Source organism: Acomys minous (assembly GCF_964271855.1).
Source record: "Acomys minous genome assembly, contig: scaffold_29, whole genome shotgun sequence".
Lineage (NCBI taxonomy): Eukaryota > Metazoa > Chordata > Mammalia > Rodentia > Muridae > Acomys > Acomys minous.
The window spans coordinates 1525167-1544728 of NW_028182176.1; positions in this window are offsets into that span (position 1 = coordinate 1525167).

A 19562-nucleotide genomic window follows, 5' to 3' on the forward strand; every position below is an offset into this window, starting at 1 on the left:
AAAACTGAGCTTCCCTACGCACAGGGAAGCAAGAGAAATGCTGATTTCATCAAGCCCAGTTACATACTCAGAATCTGTACTACTGCGCAAATAGGCATGTCTCTGTAGGCAAAAAACTCATTTCTGACAAAGTTGCCCAAATGCATCTCAGAAGTGTGCAACTTGTTCCCTGAGTTAGAAAACGTCGAGAAACGTTCGTTTCTGCTAGCGCTGTGCTTCTACACATGTATTTGCTGAACGTTGAAAGCGCACAGTAATGCACTTTTCTCCCAGCAAATACACTGTTTCTAAGGAAATGGGAACACACTGAGACACTTCTGGGAGCTACAGTGACTACAACTGAGCTTCCCTACGCACAGGGAAGCAAGAGAAATGCTGATTTCATCAAGCCCAGTTACATACTCAGAATCTGTACTACTGCGCTAATAGGCATGTCTCTGTAGGAAAAAAACTCATTTCTGACAAAGTTGCCCAAATGCATCTCAGAAGTGTGCAACTTGTTCCCTTAGTTAGAAAACATCGAGAAACGTTCGTTTCTGCTAGCGCTGTGCTTCTACACATGTATTTGCTGAACAGTGAAAGCGCACAGTAATGCACTTTTCTCCCAGCAAATACACTGTTTCTAAGGAAATGGGAACACACTGAGGAGACACTTGTGGGAGCTACTGTGACTAAAACTGAGCTTCCCTACGCACAGGGAAGCAAGAGAAATGCTAATTTCATCAAGCCCAGTTACATACTCAGAATCTATACTACTGCGCAAATAGGCATGTCTCCGTAGGCAAAAAACTCATTTATGACAAAGTTGCCCAAATGCATCTCAGAAGTGTGCAACTTGTTCCCTGAGTTAGAAAACGTCGAGAAACGGTCGTTTCTGCTAGCGCTGTGCTTCTACACATGTATTTGCTGAATGTTGAAAGCGCACAGTAATGCACTTTTCTCCCAGCAAATACACTGTTTCTAAGGAAATGGGAACACACTGAGACACTTCTGGGAGCTACAGTGACTAAAACTGAGCTTCCCTACGCACAGGGAAGCAAGAGAAATGCTGATTTCATCAAGCCCAGTTACATACTCAGAATCTGTACTACTGCGCAAATAGGCATGTCTCTGTAGGCAAAAAACTCATTTCTGACAAAGTTGCCCAAATGCATCTCAGAAGTGTGCAACTTGTTCCCTGAGTTAGAAAACGTCGAGAAACGTTCGTTTCTGCTAGTGCTGTGCTTCTACCCATGTATTTGCTGAACGGTGAAAGCGCACAGTAATGCACTTTTCTCCCAGCAAATACACTGTTTCTAAGGAAATGGGAACACACTGAGGAGACACTTGTGGGAGCTACTGTGACTAAAACTGAGCTTCCCTACGCACAGGGAAGCAAGAGAAATGCTGATTTCATCAAGCCCAGTTACATACTCAGAATCTGTACTACTGCGCAAATAGGCATGTCTCTGTAGGCAAAAAACTCATTTCTGACAAAGTTGCCCAAATGCATCTCAGAAGTATGGAACTTGTTCCCTGAGTTACAAAACGTCGAGAAACGTTCGTTTCTGCTAGCGCTGTGCTTCTACAGATGTATTTGCTGAACGGTGAAAGCGCACAGTAATGCACTTTTCTTCCAGCAAATACACTGTTTCTAAGGAAATAGGAACACACTGAGGAGACACTTGTGGGAGCTACTGTGACTAAAACTGAGCTTCCCTACGCACAGGGAAGCAAGAGAAATGCTGATTTCATCAAGCCCAGTTACATACTCAGAATCTGTACTACTGCGCAAATAGGCATGTCTCTGTAGGCAAAAAACTCATTTCTGACAAAGTTGCCCAAATGCATCTCAGAAGTGTGCAACTTGTTCCCTGAGTTAGAAAACGTCGAGAAACGGTCGTTTCTGCTAGCGCTGTGCTTCTACACATGTATTTGCTGAACGGAGAAAGCACACAGTAATGCCCTTTTCTCCCAGCAAATACACTGTTTCTAAGGAAATGGGAACACACTGAGGAGACACTTGTGGGAGCTACTGTGACTAAAACTGAGCTTCCCTACGCACAGGGAAGCAAGAGAAATGCTGATTTCATCAAGCCCAGTTACATACTCAGAATCTGTACTACTGCGCAAATAGGCATGTCTCTGTAGGCAAAAAACTCATTTCTGACAAAGTTGCCCAAAGGCATCTCAGATGTGTGCAACTTGTTCCCTGAGTTAGAAAACGTCGAGAAACGTTCGTTTCTGCTAGCGCTGTGCTTCTACACATGTATTTGCTGAACGGTGAAAGCGCACAGTAATGCACTTTTCTCCCAGCAAATACACTGTTTCTAAGGAAATGGGAACACACTGAGGAGACACTTGTGGGAGCTACTGTGACTAAAACTGAGCTTCCCTACGCACAGGGAAGCAAGAGAAATGCTGATTTCATCAAACCGAGTTACATACTCAGAATCTGTACTACTGCGCAAATAGGCATGTCTCTGTAGGCAAAAAACTCATTTCTGACAAAGTTGCCCAAATGCATCTCAGAAGTGTGCAACTTGTTCCCTGAGTTAGAAAACGTCGAGAAACGGTCGTTTCTGCTAGCGCTGTGCTTCTACACATGTATTTGCTGAACGGTGAAAGCGCACAGTAATGCACTTTTCTCCCAGCAAATACACTGTTTCTAAGGAAATGGGAACACACAGAGGAGACACTTGTGGGAGCTACTGTGACTAAAACTGAGCTTCGCTACGCACAGGGAAGCAAGAGAAATGCTGATTTCATCAAGCCCAGTTACATACTCAGAATCTGTACTACTGCGCAAATAGGCATGTATCTGTAGGCAAAAAACTCATTTCTGACAAAGTTGCCCAAATGCATCTCAGAAGTGTGCAACTTGTTCCCTGAGTTAGAAAACGTCGAGAAACGGTCGTTTCTGCTAGCGCTGTGCTTCTACACATGTATTTGCTGAACGTTGAAAGCGCACAGTAATGCACTTTTCTCCCAGCAAATACACTGTTTCTAAGGAACTGGGAACACACTGAGGAGACACTTGTGGGAGCTACTGTGACTAAAACTGAGCTTCCCTACGCACAGGGAAGCAAGAGAAATGCTGATTTCATCAAGCCCAGTTACATACTCAGAATCTGTACTACTGCTCAAATAGGCATGTCTCTTTAGGCAAAAAACTCATTTCTGACAAAGTTGCCAAAGGCATCTCAGAAGTGTGCAACTTGTTCCCTGAGTTAGAAAACGTCGAGAAACGGTCGTTTCTGCTAGCGCTGTGCTTCTACACATGTATTTGCTGAACGGTGAAAGCGCACAGTAATGCACTTTTTTCCCAGCAAATACACTGTTTCTAAGGAAATGGGAACACACTGAGGAGACACTTGTGGGAGCTACTGTGACTAAAACTGAGCTTCCCTACGCACAGGGAAGCAAGAGAAATGCTGATTTCATCAAGCCCAGTTACATACTCAGAATCTGTACTACTGCGCAAATAGGCATGTCTCTGTAGGCAAAAAACTCATTTCTGACAAAGTTGCCCAAATGCATCTCAGAAGTGTGCAACTTGTTCCCTGAGTTACAAAACGTCGAGAAACGGTCGTTTCTGCTAGCGCTGTGCTTCTACCCATGTATTTGCTTAACGGTGAAAGCGCACAGTAATGCACTTTTCTCCCAGCAAATACACTGTTTCTAAGGAAATGGGAACACACTGAGGAGACACTTGTGGGAGCTACTGTGACTAAAACTGAGCTTCCCTACGCACAGGGAAGCAAGAGAAATGCTGATTTCATCAAGCCCAGTTACATACTCAGAATCTGTACTACTGCGCAAATAGGCATGTCTCTGTAGGCAAAAAACTCATTTCTGACAAAGTTGCCCAAATGCATCTCAGAAGTGTGCAACTTGTTCCCTGAGTTAGAAAACGTCGAGAAACGTTCGTTTCTGCTAGCGCTGTGCTTCTACACATGTATTTGCTGAACGGTGAAAGCGCACAGTGATGCACTTTTCTCCCAGCAAATACACTGTTTCTAAGGAAATGGGAACACACTGAGGAGACACTTGTGGGAGCTACTGTGACTAAAACTGAGCTTCCCTACGCACAGGGAAGCAAGAGAAATGCTGATTTCATCAAGCCCAGTTACATACTCAGAATCTGTACTACTGCGCAAATAGGCATGTCTCTGTAGGCAAAAAACTCATTTCTGACAAAGTTGCCCAAATGCATCTCAGAAGTGTGCAACTTGTTCCCTGAGTTAGAAAACGTCGAGAAACGTTCGTTTCTGCTAGCGCTGTGCTTCTACACATGTATTTGCTGAACGGTGAAAGCGCACAGTAATGCACTTTTCTCCCAGCAAATACACTGTTTCTAAGGAAATGGGAACACACTGAGGAGACACTTGTGGGAGCTACTGTGACTAAAACTGAGCTTCCCTACGCACAGGGAAGCAAGAGAAATGCTGATTTCATCAAACCGAGTTACATACTCAGAATCTGTACTACTGCGCAAATAGGCATGTCTCTTTAGGCAAAAAACTCATTTCTGACAAAGTTGCCCAAATGCATCTCAGAAGTGTGCCACTTGTTCCCTGAGTTAGAAAACGTCGAGAAACGTTCGTTTCTGCTAGCGCTGTGCTTCTACACATGTATTTGCTGAACGGTGGAAGCGCACAATAATGCACTTTTCTCCCAGCAAATACACTGTTTCTAAGGAAATGGGAACACACTGAGGAGACACTTGTGGGAGCTACTGGGACTAAAACTGAGCTTCCCTACGCACAGGGAAGCAAGAGAAATGCTGATTTCATCAAGCCCAGTTACATACTCAGAATCTGTACTACTGCGCAAATAGGCATGTCTCTGTAGGCAAAAAACTCATTTCTAACAAAGTTGCCCAAATGCATCTCAGAAGTGTGCAACTTGTTCCCTGAGTTAGAAAACGTCGAGAAACGTTCGTTTCTGCTAGCGCTGTGCTTCTACACATGTATTTGCTGAACGGTGAAAGCGCACAGTAATGCACTTTTCTCCCAGCAAATACAATGTTTCTAAGGAAATGGGAACACACTGAGGAGACACTTGTGGGAGCTACAGTGACTAAAACTGAGCTTCCCTACGCACAGGGAAGCAAGAGAAATGCTGATTTCATCAAGCCCAGTTACATACTCAGAATCTGTACTACTGCGCAAATAGGCATGTCTGTGTAGGCAAAAAACTCATTTCTGACAAAGTTGCCCAAATGCATCTCAGAAGTGTGCAACTTGTTCCCTGAGTTAGAAAACGTCGAGAAACGGTCATATCTGCTAACGCTGTGCTTCTACACATGTATTTGCTGAACGGTGAAAGCGCACAGTAATGCACTTTTCTCCCAGCAAATACACTGTTTCTAAGGAAATGGGAACACACTGAGGAGACACTTGTGGGAGCTACTGTGACTAAAACTGAGGTTCCCTATGCACAGGGAAGCAAGAGAAATGCTGATTTCATCAAGCCCAGTTACATACTCAGAATCTGTACTACTGCGCAAATAGGCATGTCTCTGTAGGCAAAAAACTCATTTCTGACAAAGTTGCCCAAATGCATCTCAGAAGTGTGCAACTTGTTCCCTGAGTTAGAAAACGTCGAGAAACGTTCGTTTCTGCTAGCGATGTGCTTCTACACATGTATTTGCTGAACGGTGAAAGCGCACAGTAATGCATTTTTCTCCCAGCAAATACACTGTTTCTAAGGAACTGGGAACACACTGAGGAGACACTTGTGGGAGCTACTGTGACTAAAACTGAGCTTCCCTACGCACAGGGAAGCAAGAGAAATGCTGATTTCATCCAGCCCAGTTACATACTCAGAATCTGTACTACTGCGCAAATAGGCATGTCTCTGTAGGCAAAAAACTCATTTCTGACAAAGTTGCCCAAATGCATCTCAGAAGTGTGCAACTTGTTCCCTGAGTTAGAAAACGTCGAGAAACGGTCGTTTCTGCTAGTGCTGTGCTTCTACACATGTATTTGCTGAACGGTGAAAGCGCACAGTAATGCACTTTTCTCCCAGCAAATACACTGTTTCTAAGGAAATGGGAACACACTGAGGAGACACTTGTGGGAGCTACTGTGACTAAAACTGAGCTTCCCTACGCACAGGGAAGCAAGAGAAATGCTGATTTCATCAAGCCCAGTTACATACTCAGAATATGTACTACTGCGCAAATAGGCATGAATCTGTAGGCAAAAAACTCATTTCTGACAAAGTTGCCCAAATGCATCTCAGAAGTGTGCAACTTGTTCCCTGAGTTAGAAAACGTCGAGAAACGTTCATTCTGCTAGCGCTGTGTTTCTACACATGTATTTGCTGAACGGTGAAAGCGCACAGTAATGCACTTTTCTCCCAGCAAATACACTGTTTCTAAGGAAATGGGAACACACTGAGGAGACACTTGTGGGAGCTACTGTGACTAAAACTGAGCTTCCCTACGCACAGGGAAGCAAGATAAATGCTGATTTCATCAAGCCAAGTTACATACTCATAATCGGTACTACTGCGCAAATAGGCATGTCTCTTTAGACAAAAAACTCATTTCTGACAAAGTTGCCCAAATGCATCTCAGAAGTGTGCAACTTGTTCCCTGAGTTAGAAAACGTCTAGAAACGTTCGTTTCTGCTAGCACTGTGCTTCTACACATGTATTTTCTGAACGGTGAAAGCGCACAGTAATGCACTTTTCTCCCAGCAAATACACTGTTTCTAAGGAAAGGGGAACACACTGAGGAGACACTTGTGGGAGCTACTGTGACTAAAACTGAGCTTCCCTACGCACAGGGAAGCAAGAGAAATGCTGATTTCATCAAGCCCAGTTACATACTCAGAATCTGTACAACTGCGCAAATAGGCATGTCTCTTTAGGCAAAAAACTCATTTCTGACAAAGTTGCCCAAATGCATCTCAGAAGTGTGCAACTTGTTCCCTGAGTTAGAAAACGTCGAGAAACGGTCGTTTCTGCTAGCGCTGTGCTTCTACACATGTATTTGCTGAACGGTGAAAGCGCACAGTAATGCACTTTTCTCCCAGCAAATACACTGTTTCTAAGGAAATGGGAACACACTGAGGAGACACTTGTGGGAGCTACAGTGACGAAAACTGAGCTTCCCTACGCACAGGGAAGCAAGAGAAATGCTGATTTCATCAAGCCCAGTTACATACTCAGAATCTGTACTACTGCGCAAATAGGCATGTCTCTGTAGGCAAAAAACTCATTTCGGACAAAGTTGCCCAAATGCATCTCAGAAGTGTGCAACTTGTTCCCTGAGTTAGAAAACGTCGAGAAACGGTCGTTTCTGCTAGCGCTGTGCTTCTACACATGTATTTGCTGAATGGTGAAAGCGCACAGTAATGCACTTTTTTCCCAGCAAATACACTGTTTCTAAGGAAATGGGAACACACTGAGGAGACACTTGTGGGAGCTACTGTGACTAAAACTGAGCTTCCCTACGCACAGGGAAGCAAGAGAAATGCTGATTTCATCAAGCCCAGTTACATACTCAGAATCTGTACTACTGCGCAAATAGGCATGTCTCTTTAGGCAAAAAACTCATTTCTGACAAAGTTGTCCAAATGCATCTCAGAAGTGTGCAACTTGTTCCCTGAGTTAGAAAACGTCGAGAAACGTTCGTTTCTGCTAGCGCTGTGCTTCTACACATGTATTTGCTGAACGGTGAAAGCGCACAGTAATGCACTTTTTTCCCAGCAAATACACTGTTTCTAAGGAAATGGGAACACACTGAGGAGACACTTGTGGGAGCTACTGTGACTAAAACTGAGCTTCCCTACGCACAGGGAAGCAAGAGAAATGCTGATTTCATCAAGCCCAGTTACATACTCAGAATCTGTACTACTGCGCAAATAGGCATGTCTCTGTAGGCAAAAAACTCATTTTTGACAAAGTTGCCCAAATGCATTTCAGAAGTGTGCAACTTGTTCCCTGAGTTAGAAAACGTCGAGAAACGGTCGTTTCTGCTAGCGCTGTGCTTCTACACATGTATTTGCTGAACGTTGAAAGCGCACAGTAATGCACTTTTCTCCCAGCAAATACACTTTTTCTAAGGAAATGGGAACATACTGAGGAGAAACTTGTGGGAGCTACTGTGACTAAAACTGAGCTTCCCTACGCACAGGGAAGCAAGAGGAATGCTGATTTCATCAAGCCCAGTTACATACTCAGAATCTGTACTACTGCGCAAATAGGCATGTCTCTTTAGGCAAAAAACTCATTTCTGACAAAGTTGCCCAAATGCATCTCAGAAGTGTGCAACTTGTTCCCTGAGTCAGAAAACGTCGAGAAACGGTCGTTTCTGCTAGCGCTGTGCTTCTACACATGTATTTGCTGAACGGTGAAAGCACACAGTAATGCACTTTTCTCCCAGCAAATACACTGTTTCTAAGGAAATGGGAACACACTGAGGAGACACTTGTGGGAGCTACAGTGACGAAAACTGAGCTTCCCTACGCACAGGGAAGCAAGAGAAATGCTGATTTCATCCAGCCCAGTTACATACTCAGAATCTGTACTACTGCGCAAATAGGCATGTCTCTTTAGGCAAAAAACTCATTTCTGACAAAGTTGCCCAAATGCATCTTAGAAGTGTGCAACTTGTTCCCTGAGTTAGAAAACGTCGAGAAACGGTTGTTTCTGCTAGCGCTGTGCTTCTACACATGTATTTGCTGAACGTTGAAAGCGCACAGTAATGCACTTTTCTCCCAGCAAATACACTTTTTCTAAGGAACTGGGAACACACTGAGGAGACACTTGTGGGAGCTACTGTGACTAAAACTGAGCTTCCCTACGAACAGGGAAGCAAAAGAAATGCTGATTTTATCAAGCCCAGTTACATACTCAGAATCTGTACTACTGCGCAAATAGGCATGTCTCTTTAGGCAAAAAACTCATATCTGACAAAGTTGCCCAAATGCATCTCAGAAGTGTGCATCTTGTTCCCTGAGTTAGAAAACGTTGAGAAATGGTCGTTTCTGCTAGCGCTGTGCTTCTACACATGTATTTGATGAACGGTGAAAGCGCACAGTAATGCACTTTTCTCCCAGCAAATACACTGTTTCTAAGGAAATGGGAACACACTGAGGAGACACTTGTGGGAGCTACTGTGACGAAAACTGAGCTTCCCTACGCACAGGGAAGCAAGAGAAATGCTGATTTCATCAAGCCCAGTTACATACTCAGAATCTGTACTACTGCGCAAATAGGCATGTCTCTTTAGGCAAAAAACTCATTTCTGACAAAGTTGCCCAAATGCATCTCAGAAGTGTGCAACTTGTTTCCTGAGTTAGAAAACGTCGAGAAACGTTCGTTTCTGCTAGCGCTGTGCTTCTACACATGTATTTGCTGAACGGTGAAAGCACACAGTAATGCACTTTTCTCCCAGCAAATACAGTGTTTCTAAGGAAATGGGAACACACTGAGGAGACACTTGTGGGAGCTACAGTGACTAAAACTAAGCTTCCCTACGCACAGGGAAGCAAGAGAAATGCTGATTTCATCAAGCCCAGTTACATACTCAGAATCTGTACTATTGCGCAAATAGGCATGTCTCTTTAGGCAAAAAACTCATTTCTGACAAAATTGCCCAAATGCATCTCAGGAGTGTGCATCTTTTTCCGTGAGTTAGAAAACATCGAGAAAAGGTCGTTTCTGCTAGCGCTGTGCTTCTACACATGTATTTGCTGAACGTTGAAAGCGCACAGTAATGCACTTTTCTCCCAGGAAAAACACTGTTTCTAAGGAAATGGGAACACACTGAGGAGACACTTGTGGGAGCTACTGTGACTAAAACTGAGCTTCCCTACGCACAGGGAAGCAAGAGAATTGCTGATTTCATCAAGCCCAGTTACATACTCAGAATCTGTACTACTGCGCAAATAGGCATGTCTCTTTAGGCAAAAAACTCATTTCTGACAAAGTTGCCCAAATGCATCTTAGAAGTGTGCAACTTGTTCCCTGAGTTAGAAAACGTCGAGAAACGGTTGTTTCTGCTAGCGCTGTGCTTCTACACATGTATTTGCTGAACGGTGAAAGTGCACAGTAATGCACTTTTCTCCCATCAAATACACTGTTTCTAAGGAAATGGGAACACACTGAGGAGACACTTGTGGGAGCTACTGTGACTAAAACTGAGCTTCCCTACGCACAGGGAAGCAAGAGAAATGCTGATTTCATCAAGCCCAGTTACATACTCAGAATATGTACTACTGCGCAAATAGGCATGAATCTGTAGGCAAAAAACTCATTTCTGACAAAGTTGCCCAAATGCATCTCAGAAGTGTGCAACTTGTTCCCTGAGTTAGAAAACGTCGAGAAACGGTCGTTTCTGCTACCGCTGTGCTTCTACACATGTATTTGCTGAACAGTGAAAGCGCACAGTAATGCAATTTTCTCCCAGCAAATACACTGTTTCTAAGGAAATGGGAACACACTGAGGAGACACTTGTGGGAGCTACAGTGACTAAAACTGAGCTTCCCTACGCACAGGGAAGCAAGAGAAATGCTGATTTCATCAAGCCCTGTTACATACTCAGAATCCTTACTACTGCGCAAATAGGCATGAATCTGTAGGCAAAAAACTCATTTCTGACAAAGTTGCCCAAATGCATCTCAGAAGTGTGAACTTGTTCCCTGAGTTAGAAAACGTCGAGAAACGTTCGTTTCTGCTAGCGCTGTGCTTCTACACATGTATTTGCTGAACGGTGAAAGCGCACAGTAATGCACTTTTCTCCCAGCAAATACACTGTTTCTAAGGAAATGGGAACACACTGAAGAGACACTTGTGGGAGCTACTGTGACTAAAACTGAGCTTCCCTACGCACAGGGAAGCAAGAGAAATGCTGATTTCATCAAGCCAAGTTACATACTCATAATCGGTACTACTGCGCAAATAGGCATGTCTCTTTAGGCAAAAAACTCATTTCTGACAAAGTTGCCCAAATGCATCTCAGAAGTGTGCAACTTGTTCCCTGAGTTAGAAAACGTCGAGAAACGTTCGTTTCTGCTAGCACTGTGCTTCTACACATGTATTTTCTGAACGGTGAAAGCGCACAGTAATGCACTTTTCTCCCAGCAAATACACTGTTTCTAAGGAAATGGGAACACACTGAGGAGACACTTGTGGGAGCTACTGTAACTAAAACTGAGCTTCCCTACGCACAGGGAAGCAAGAGAAATTCTGATTTCATCCAGCCCAGTTACATACTCAGATCTGTACAACTGCGCAAATAGGCATGTCTCTTTAGGCAAAAAACTCATTTCTGACAAAGTTGCCCAAATGCATCTCAGAAGTGTGCAACTTGTTCCCTGAGTTAGAAAACGTCGAGAAACGGTCGTTTCTGCTAGCGCTGTGCTTCTACACATGTATTTGCTGAACGGTGAAAGCGCACAGTAATGCACTTTTCTCCCAGCAAATACACTGTTTCTAAGGAAATGGGAACACACTGAGGAGACACTTGTGGGAGCTACAGTGACGAAAACTGAGCTTCCCTACGCACAGGGAAGCAAGAGAAATGCTGATTTCATCAAGCCCAGTTACATACTCAGAATCTGTACTACTGCGCAAATAGGCATGTCTCTTTAGGCAAAAAACTCATTTCTGACAAAGTTGCCCAAATGCATCTCAGAAGTGTGCAACTTGTTCCCTGAGTTAGAAAACGTCGAGAAACGTTCGTTTCTGCTAGCGCTGTGCTTCTACACATGTATTTGCTGAACGGTGAAAGCGCACAGTAATGCACTTTTTTCCCAGCAAATACACTGTTTCTAAGGAAATGGGAACACACTGAGGAGACACTTGTGGGAGCTACTGTGACTAAAACTGAGCTTCCCTACGCACAGGGAAGCAAGAGAAATGCTGATTTCATCAAGCCCAGTTACATACTCAGAATCTGTACTACTGCGCAAATAGGCATGTCTCTTTAGGCAAAAAACTCATTTCTGACAAAGTTGCCCAAATGCATCTCAGAAGTGTGCAACTTGTTCCCTGAGTTAGAAAACGTCTAGAAACGGTCGTTTCTGCTAGCGCTGTGCTTCTACACATGTATTTGCTGAACGGTGAAAGCGCACAGTAATGCACTTTTCTCCCAGCAAATACACTGTTTCTAATGAAATGGGAACACACTGAGGAGACACTTGTGGGAGCTACAGTGACGAAAACTGAGCTTCCCTACGCACAGGGAAGCAAGAGAAATGCTGATTTCATCAAGCCCAGTTACATACTCAGAATCTGTACTACTGCGCAAATAGGCATGTCTCTTTAGGCAAAAAACTCATTTCTGACAAAGTTGCCCAAATGCATCTCAGAAGTGTGCAACTTGTTTCCTGAGTTAGAAAACGTCGAGAAACGTTCGTTTCTGCTAGCGCTGTGCTTCTACACATGTATTTGCTGAACGGTGAAAGCACACAGTAATGCACTTTTCTCCCAGCAAATACAGTGTTTCTAAGGAAATGGGAACACACTGAGGAGACACTTGTGGGAGCTACAGTGACTAAAACTAAGCTTCCCTACGCACAGGGAAGCAAGAGAAATGCTGATTTCATCAAGCCCAGTTACATACTCAGAATCTGTACTATTGCGCAAATAGGCATGTCTCTTTAGGCAAAAAACTCATTTCTGACAACATTGCCCAAATGCATCTCAGGAGTGTGCATCTTTTTCCGTGAGTTAGAAAACATCGAGAAAAGGTCGTTTCTGCTAGCGCTGTGCTTCTACACATGTATTTGCTGAACGTTGAAAGCGCACAGTAATGCACTTTTCTCCCAGGAAAAACACTGTTTCTAAGGAAATGGGAACACACTGAGGAGACACTTGTGGGAGCTACTGTGACTAAAACTGAGCTTCCCTACGCACAGGGAAGCAAGAGAAATGCTGATTTCATCAAGCCCAGTTACATACTCAGAATCTGTACTACTGCGCAAATAGGCATGTCTCTTTAGGCAAAAAACTCATTTCTGACAAAGTTGCCCAAATGCATCTTAGAAGTGTGCAACTTGTTCCCTGAGTTAGAAAACGTCGAGAAACGGTCGTTTCTGCTAGCGCTGTGCTTCTACACATGTATTTGCTGAACGGTGAAAGTGCACAGTAATGCACTTTTCTCCCAGCAAATACACTGTTTCTAAGGAAATGGGAACACACTGAGGAGACACTTGTGGGAGCTACTGTGACTAAAACTGAGCTTCCCTACGCACAGGGAAGCAAGAGAAATGCTGATTTCATCAAGCCCAGTTACATACTCAGAATATGTACTACTGCGCAAATAGGCATGAATCTGTAGGCAAAAAACTCATTTCTGACAAAGTTGCCCAAATGCATCTCAGAAGTGTGCAACTTGTTCCCTGAGTTAGAAAACGTCGAGAAACGGTCGTTTCTGCAAGCGCTGTGCTTCTACACATGTATTTGCTGAACAGTGAAAGCGCACAGTAATGCAATTTTCTCCCAGCAAATACACTGTTTCTAAGGAAATGGGAACACACTGAGGAGACACTTGTGGGAGCTACAGTGACTAAAACTGAGCTTCCCTACGCACAGGGAAGCAAGAGAAATGCTGATTTCATCAAGCCCTGTTACATACTCAGAATCCTTACTACTGCGCAAATAGGCATGAATCTGTAGGCAAAAAACTCATTTCTGACAAAGTTGCCCAAATGCATCTCAGAAGTGTGCAACTTGTTCCCTGAGTTAGAAAACGTCGAGAAACGTTCGTTTCTGCTAGCGCTGTGCTTCTACACATGTATTTGCTGAACGGTGAAAGCGCACAGTAATGCACTTTTCTCCCAGCAAATACACTGTTTCTAAGGAAAAGGGAACACACTGAGGAGACACTTGTGGGAGCTACTGTGACTAAAACTGAGCTTCCCTACGCACAGGGAAGCAAGAGAAATGCTGATTTCATCAAGCCAAGTTACATACTCATAATCGGTACTACTGCGCAAATAGGCATGTCTCTTTAGGCAAAAAACTCATTTCTGACAAAGTTGCCCAAATGCATCTCAGAAGTGTGCAACTTGTTCCCTGAGTTAGAAAACGTCGAGAAACGTTCGTTTCTGCTAGCACTGTGCTTCTACACATGTATTTTCTGAACGGTGAAAGCGCACAGTAATGCACTTTTCTCCCAGCAAATACACTGTTTCTAAGGAAATGGGAACACACTGAGGAGACACTTGTGGGAGCTACAGTGACTAAAACTGAGCTTCCCTACGCACAGGGAAGCAAGAGAAATTCTGATTTCATCCAGCCCAGTTACATACTCAGATCTGTACAACTGCGCAAATAGGCATGTCTCTTTAGGCAAAAAACTCATTTCTGACAAAGTTGCCCAAATGCATCTCAGAAGTGTGCAACTTGTTCCCTGAGTTAGAAAACGTCGAGAAACGGTCGTTTCTGCTAGCGCTGTGCTTCTACACATGTATTTGCTGAACGGTGAAAGCGCACAGTAATGCACTTTTCTCCCAGCAAATACACTGTTTCTAAGGAAATGGGAACACACTGAGGAGACACTTGTGGGAGCTACAGTGACGAAAACTGAGCTTCCCTACGCACAGGGAAGCAAGAGAAATGCTGATTTCATCAAGCCCAGTTACATACTCAGAATCTGTACTACTGCGCAAATAGGCATGTCTCTTTAGGCAAAAAACTCATTTCTGACAAAGTTGCCCAAATGCATCTCAGAAGTGTGCAACTTGTTCCCTGAGTTAGAAAACGTCGAGAAACGTTCGTTTCTGCTAGCGCTGTGCTTCTACACATGTATTTGCTGAACGGTGAAAGCGCACAGTAATGCACTTTTTTCCCAGCAAATACACTGTTTCTAAGGAAATGGGAACACACTGAGGAGACACTTGTGGGAGCTACTGTGACTAAAACTGAGCTTCCCTACGCACAGGGAAGCAAGAGAAATGCTGATTTCATCAAGCCCAGTTACATACTCAGAATCTGTACTACTGCGCAAATAGGCATGTCTCTTTAGGCAAAAAACTCATTTCTGACAAAGTTGTCCAAATGCATCTCAGAAGTGTGCAACTTGTTCCCTGAGTTAGAAAACGTCGAGAAACGGTCGTTTCTGCTAGTGCTGTGCTTCGACACATGTATTTGCTGAACGGGGAAATCACACAGTAATGCACTTTTCTCCCAGCAAATACACTTTTTCTAAGGAACTGGGAACACACTGAGGAGACACTTGTGGGAGCTACTGTGACTAAAACTGAGCTTCCCTACGAACAGGGAAGCAAAAGAAATGCTGATTTCATCAAGCCCAGTTACATACTCAGAATCTGTACTACTGCGCAAATAGGCATGTCTCTTTAGGCAAAAAACTCATATCTGAAAAAGGTGCCCAAATGCATCTCAGAAGTGTGCATCTTGTTCCCTGAGTTAGAAAACGTTGAGAAATGGTCGTTTCTGCTAGCGCTGTGCTTCTACACATGTATTTGATGAACGGTGAAAGCGCACAGTAATGCACTTTTCTCCCAGCAAATACACTGTTTCTAAGGAAATGGGAACACACTGAGGAGACACTTGTGGGAGCTACTGTGACGAAAACTGAGCTTCCCTACGCACAGGGAAGCAAGAGAAATGCTGATTTCATCAAGCCCAGTTACATACTCAGAATCTGTACTACTGCGCAAATAGGCATGTCTCTTTAGGCAAAAAACTCATTTCTGACAAAGTTGCCCAAATGCATCTCAGAAGTGTGCAACTTGTTTCCTGAGTTAGAAAACGTCGAGAAACGTTCGTTTCTGCTAGCGCTGTGCTTCTACACATGTATTTGCTGAACGGTGAAAGCACACAGTAATGCACTTTTCTCCCAGCAAATACAGTGTTTCTAAGGAAATGGGAACACACTGAGGAGACACTTGTGGGAGCTACAGTGACTAAAACTAAGCTTCCCTACGCACAGGGAAGCAAGTGAAATGCTGGTTTCATCAAGCCCAGTTACATACTCAGAATCTGTACTATTGCGCAAATAGGCATGTCTCTTTAGGCAAAAAACTCATTTCTGACAAAATTGCCCAAATGCATCTCAGAAGTGTGCATCTTTTTCCGTGAGTTAGAAAACATCGAGAAAAGGTCGTTTCTGCTAGCGCTGTGCTTCTACACATGTATTTGCTGAACGTTGAAAGCGCACAGTAATGCACTTTTCTCCCAGGAAAAACACTGTTTCTAAGGAAATGGGAACAGACTGAGGAGACACTTGTGGGAGCTACTGTGACTAAAACTGAGCTTCCCTACGCACAGGGAAGCAAGAGAAATGCTGATTTCATCAAGCCCAGTTACATACTCAGAATCTGTACTACTGTGCAAATAGGCATGTCTCTTTAGGCAAAAAACTCATTTCTGACAAAGTTGCCCAAATGCATCTTAGAAGTGTGCAACTTGTTCCCTGAGTTAGAAAACGTCGAGAAACGGTTGTTTCTGCTAGCGCTGTGCTTCTACACATGTATTTGCTGAACGGTGAAAGTGCACAGTAATGCACTTTTCTCCCAGCAAATACACTGTTTCTAAGGAAATGGGAACACACTGAGGAGACACTTGTGGGAGCTACTGTGACTAAAACTGAGCTTCCCTACGCACATGGAAGCAAGAGAAATGCTGATTTCATCAAGCCCAGTTACATACTCAGAATCTGTACTACTGCGCAAATAGGCATGTCTCTTTAGGCAAAAAACTCATTTTTGACAAAGTTGCCCAAATGCATTTCAGAAGTGTGCAACTTGTTCCCTGAGTTAGAAAACGTCGAGAAACAGTCGTTTCTGCTAGCGCTGTGCTTCTACACATGTATTTGCTGAACGTTGAAAGCGCACAGTAATGCACTTTTCTCCCAGCAAATACACTTTTTCTAAGGAAATGGGAATATACTGAGGAGAAACTTGTGGGAGCTACTGTGACTAAAACTGAGCTTCCCTACGCACAGAGAAGCAAGAGGAATGCTGATTTCATCAAGCCCAGTTACATACTCAGAATCTGTACTACTGCGCAAATAGGCATGTCTCTTTAGGCAAAAAACTCATTTCTGACAAAGTTGCCCAAATGCATCTCAGAAGTGTGCAACTTGTTCCCTGAGTTAGAAAACGTTGAGAAACGGTCGTTTCTGCTAGTGCTGTGCTTCTACACATGTATTTGCTGAACGGTGAAATCACACAGTAATGCACTTTTCTCCCAACAAATACACTTTTTCTAAGGAAATGGGAACACACTGAGGAGACACTTGTGGGAGCTACTGTGACTAAAACTGAACTTCCCTATGAACAGGGAAGCAAAAGAAATGCTGATTTCATCAAGCCCAGTTACATACTCAGAATCTGTACTACTGCGCAAATAGGCATGTCTCTTTAGGCAAAAAACTCATTTCTGACAAAGTTGCCCAAATGCATCTCAGAAGTGTGCATCTTGTTCCCTGAGTAGGAAATGTTGAGAAATGGTCGTTTCTGCTAGCGCTGTGCTTCTACACATGTATTTGCTGAACGTTGAAAGCGCACAGTAATGCACTTTTCTCCCAGCAAATACACTGTTTCTAAGGAAATGGGAACACACTGAGGAGACACTTGTGGGAGCTACTGTGACTAAAACTGAGCTTCCCTATGCACAGGGAAGCAAGAGAAATGCTGATTTCATCAAGCCCAGTTACATACTCAGAATCTGTACTACTGCGCAAATAGGCATGTCTCTTTAGGCAAAAAACTCATTTCTGACAAAGTTGCCCAAATGCATCTCAGAAGTGTGCAACTTGTTTCCTGAGTTAGAAAACGTCGAGAAACGTTCGTTTCTGCTAGCGCTGTGCTTCTACACATGTATTTGCTGAACGGTGAAAGCACACAGTAATGCACTTTTCTCCCAGCAAATACAGTGTTTCTAAGGAAATGGGAACACACTGAGGAGACACTTGTGGGAGCTACAGTGACTAAAACTAAGCTTCCCTACGCACAGGGAAGCAAGAGAAATGCTGATTTCATCAAGCCCAGTTACATACTCAGAATCTGTACTACTGCGCAAATAGGCATGTCTCTTTAGGCAAAAAACTCATTTCTGACAAAGTTGCCCAAATGCATCTCAGAAGTGTGCAACTTGTTCCCTGAGTTAGAAACGTCGAGAAACGGTCGTTTTTGCTAGCGCTGTGCTTCTACACATGTATTTGCTGAACGGTGAAAGCGCACAGTAATGCACTTTTCTCCCAGCAAATACACTGTTTCTAAGGAAATGGGAACACACTGAGGAGACACTTGTGGGAGCTACTGTGACTAAAACTGAGCTTCCCTACCCACAGGGAAGCAAGAGAAATGCTGATTTCATCAAGCCCAGTTACATACTCAGAATCCTTACTACTGCACAAATAGGCATGAATCTGTAGGCAAAAAACTCATTTCTGACAAAGTTGCCCAAATGCATCTCAGAAGTGTGCAACTTGTTCCCTGAGTTAGAAAACGTCGAGAAACGTTCGTTTCTGCTAGCGCTGTGCTTCTACACATGTATTTGCTGGACGGTGAAAGCGCACGGTAATGCACTTTTCTCCCAGCAAATACACTGTTTCTAAGGAACTGGGAACACACTGAGGAGACACTTGTGGGAGCTACTGTGACTAAAACTGAGCTTCCCTACGCACAGGGAAGCAAGAGAAATGCTGATTTCATCCAGCCCAGTTACCTACTCAGAATATGTACTACTGCACAAATAGGCATGTCTCTGTAGGCAAAAAACTCATTTCTGACAAAGTTGCCCAAATGCATCTCAGAAGTGTGCAACTTGTTCCCTGAGTTAGAAAACGTCGAGAAACGGTTGTTTCTGCTAGCGCTGTGCTTCTACACATGTATTTGCTGAACGGTGAAAGCGCACAGTAATGCACTTTTCTCCCAGCAAATACACTGTTTCTAAGGAAATGGGAACACACTGAGGAGACACTTGTGGGAGCTACTGTGACTAAAACTGAGCTTCCCTACGCACAGGGAAGCAAGAGAAATGCTGATTTCATCAAGCCCAGTTACATACTCAGAATCTGTACTACTGCGCAAATAGGCATGTCTCTTTAGGCAAAAAACTCATTTCTGACAAAGTTGCCCAAATGCATCTCAGAAGTGTGCAACTTGTTCTCTGAGTTAGAAAACGTCGAGAAACGGTCGTTTCTGCTAGCGCTGTGCTTCTACACATGTATTTGCTGAACGGTGAAAGCGCACAGTAATGCACTTTTCTCCCAGCAAATACACTGTTTCTAAGGAAATGGGAACACACTGAGGAGACACTTGTGGGAGCTACAGTGACGAAAACTGAGCTTCCCTACGCACAGGGAAGCAAGAGAAATGCTGATTTCATCAAGCCCAGTTACATACTCAGAATCTGTACTACTGCGCAAATAGGCATGTCTCTTTAGGCAAAAAACTCATTTCTGACAAAGTTGCCCAAATGCATCTCAGAAGTGTGCAACTTGTTCCCTGAGTTAGAAAACGTTGAGAAACGGTCTTTTCTGCTAGCGCTGTGCTTCTACACATGTATTTGCTGAACGGTGAAAGCGCACAGTAATGCACTTTTCTCCCAGCAAATACACTGTTTCTAAGGAAATGGGAACACACTG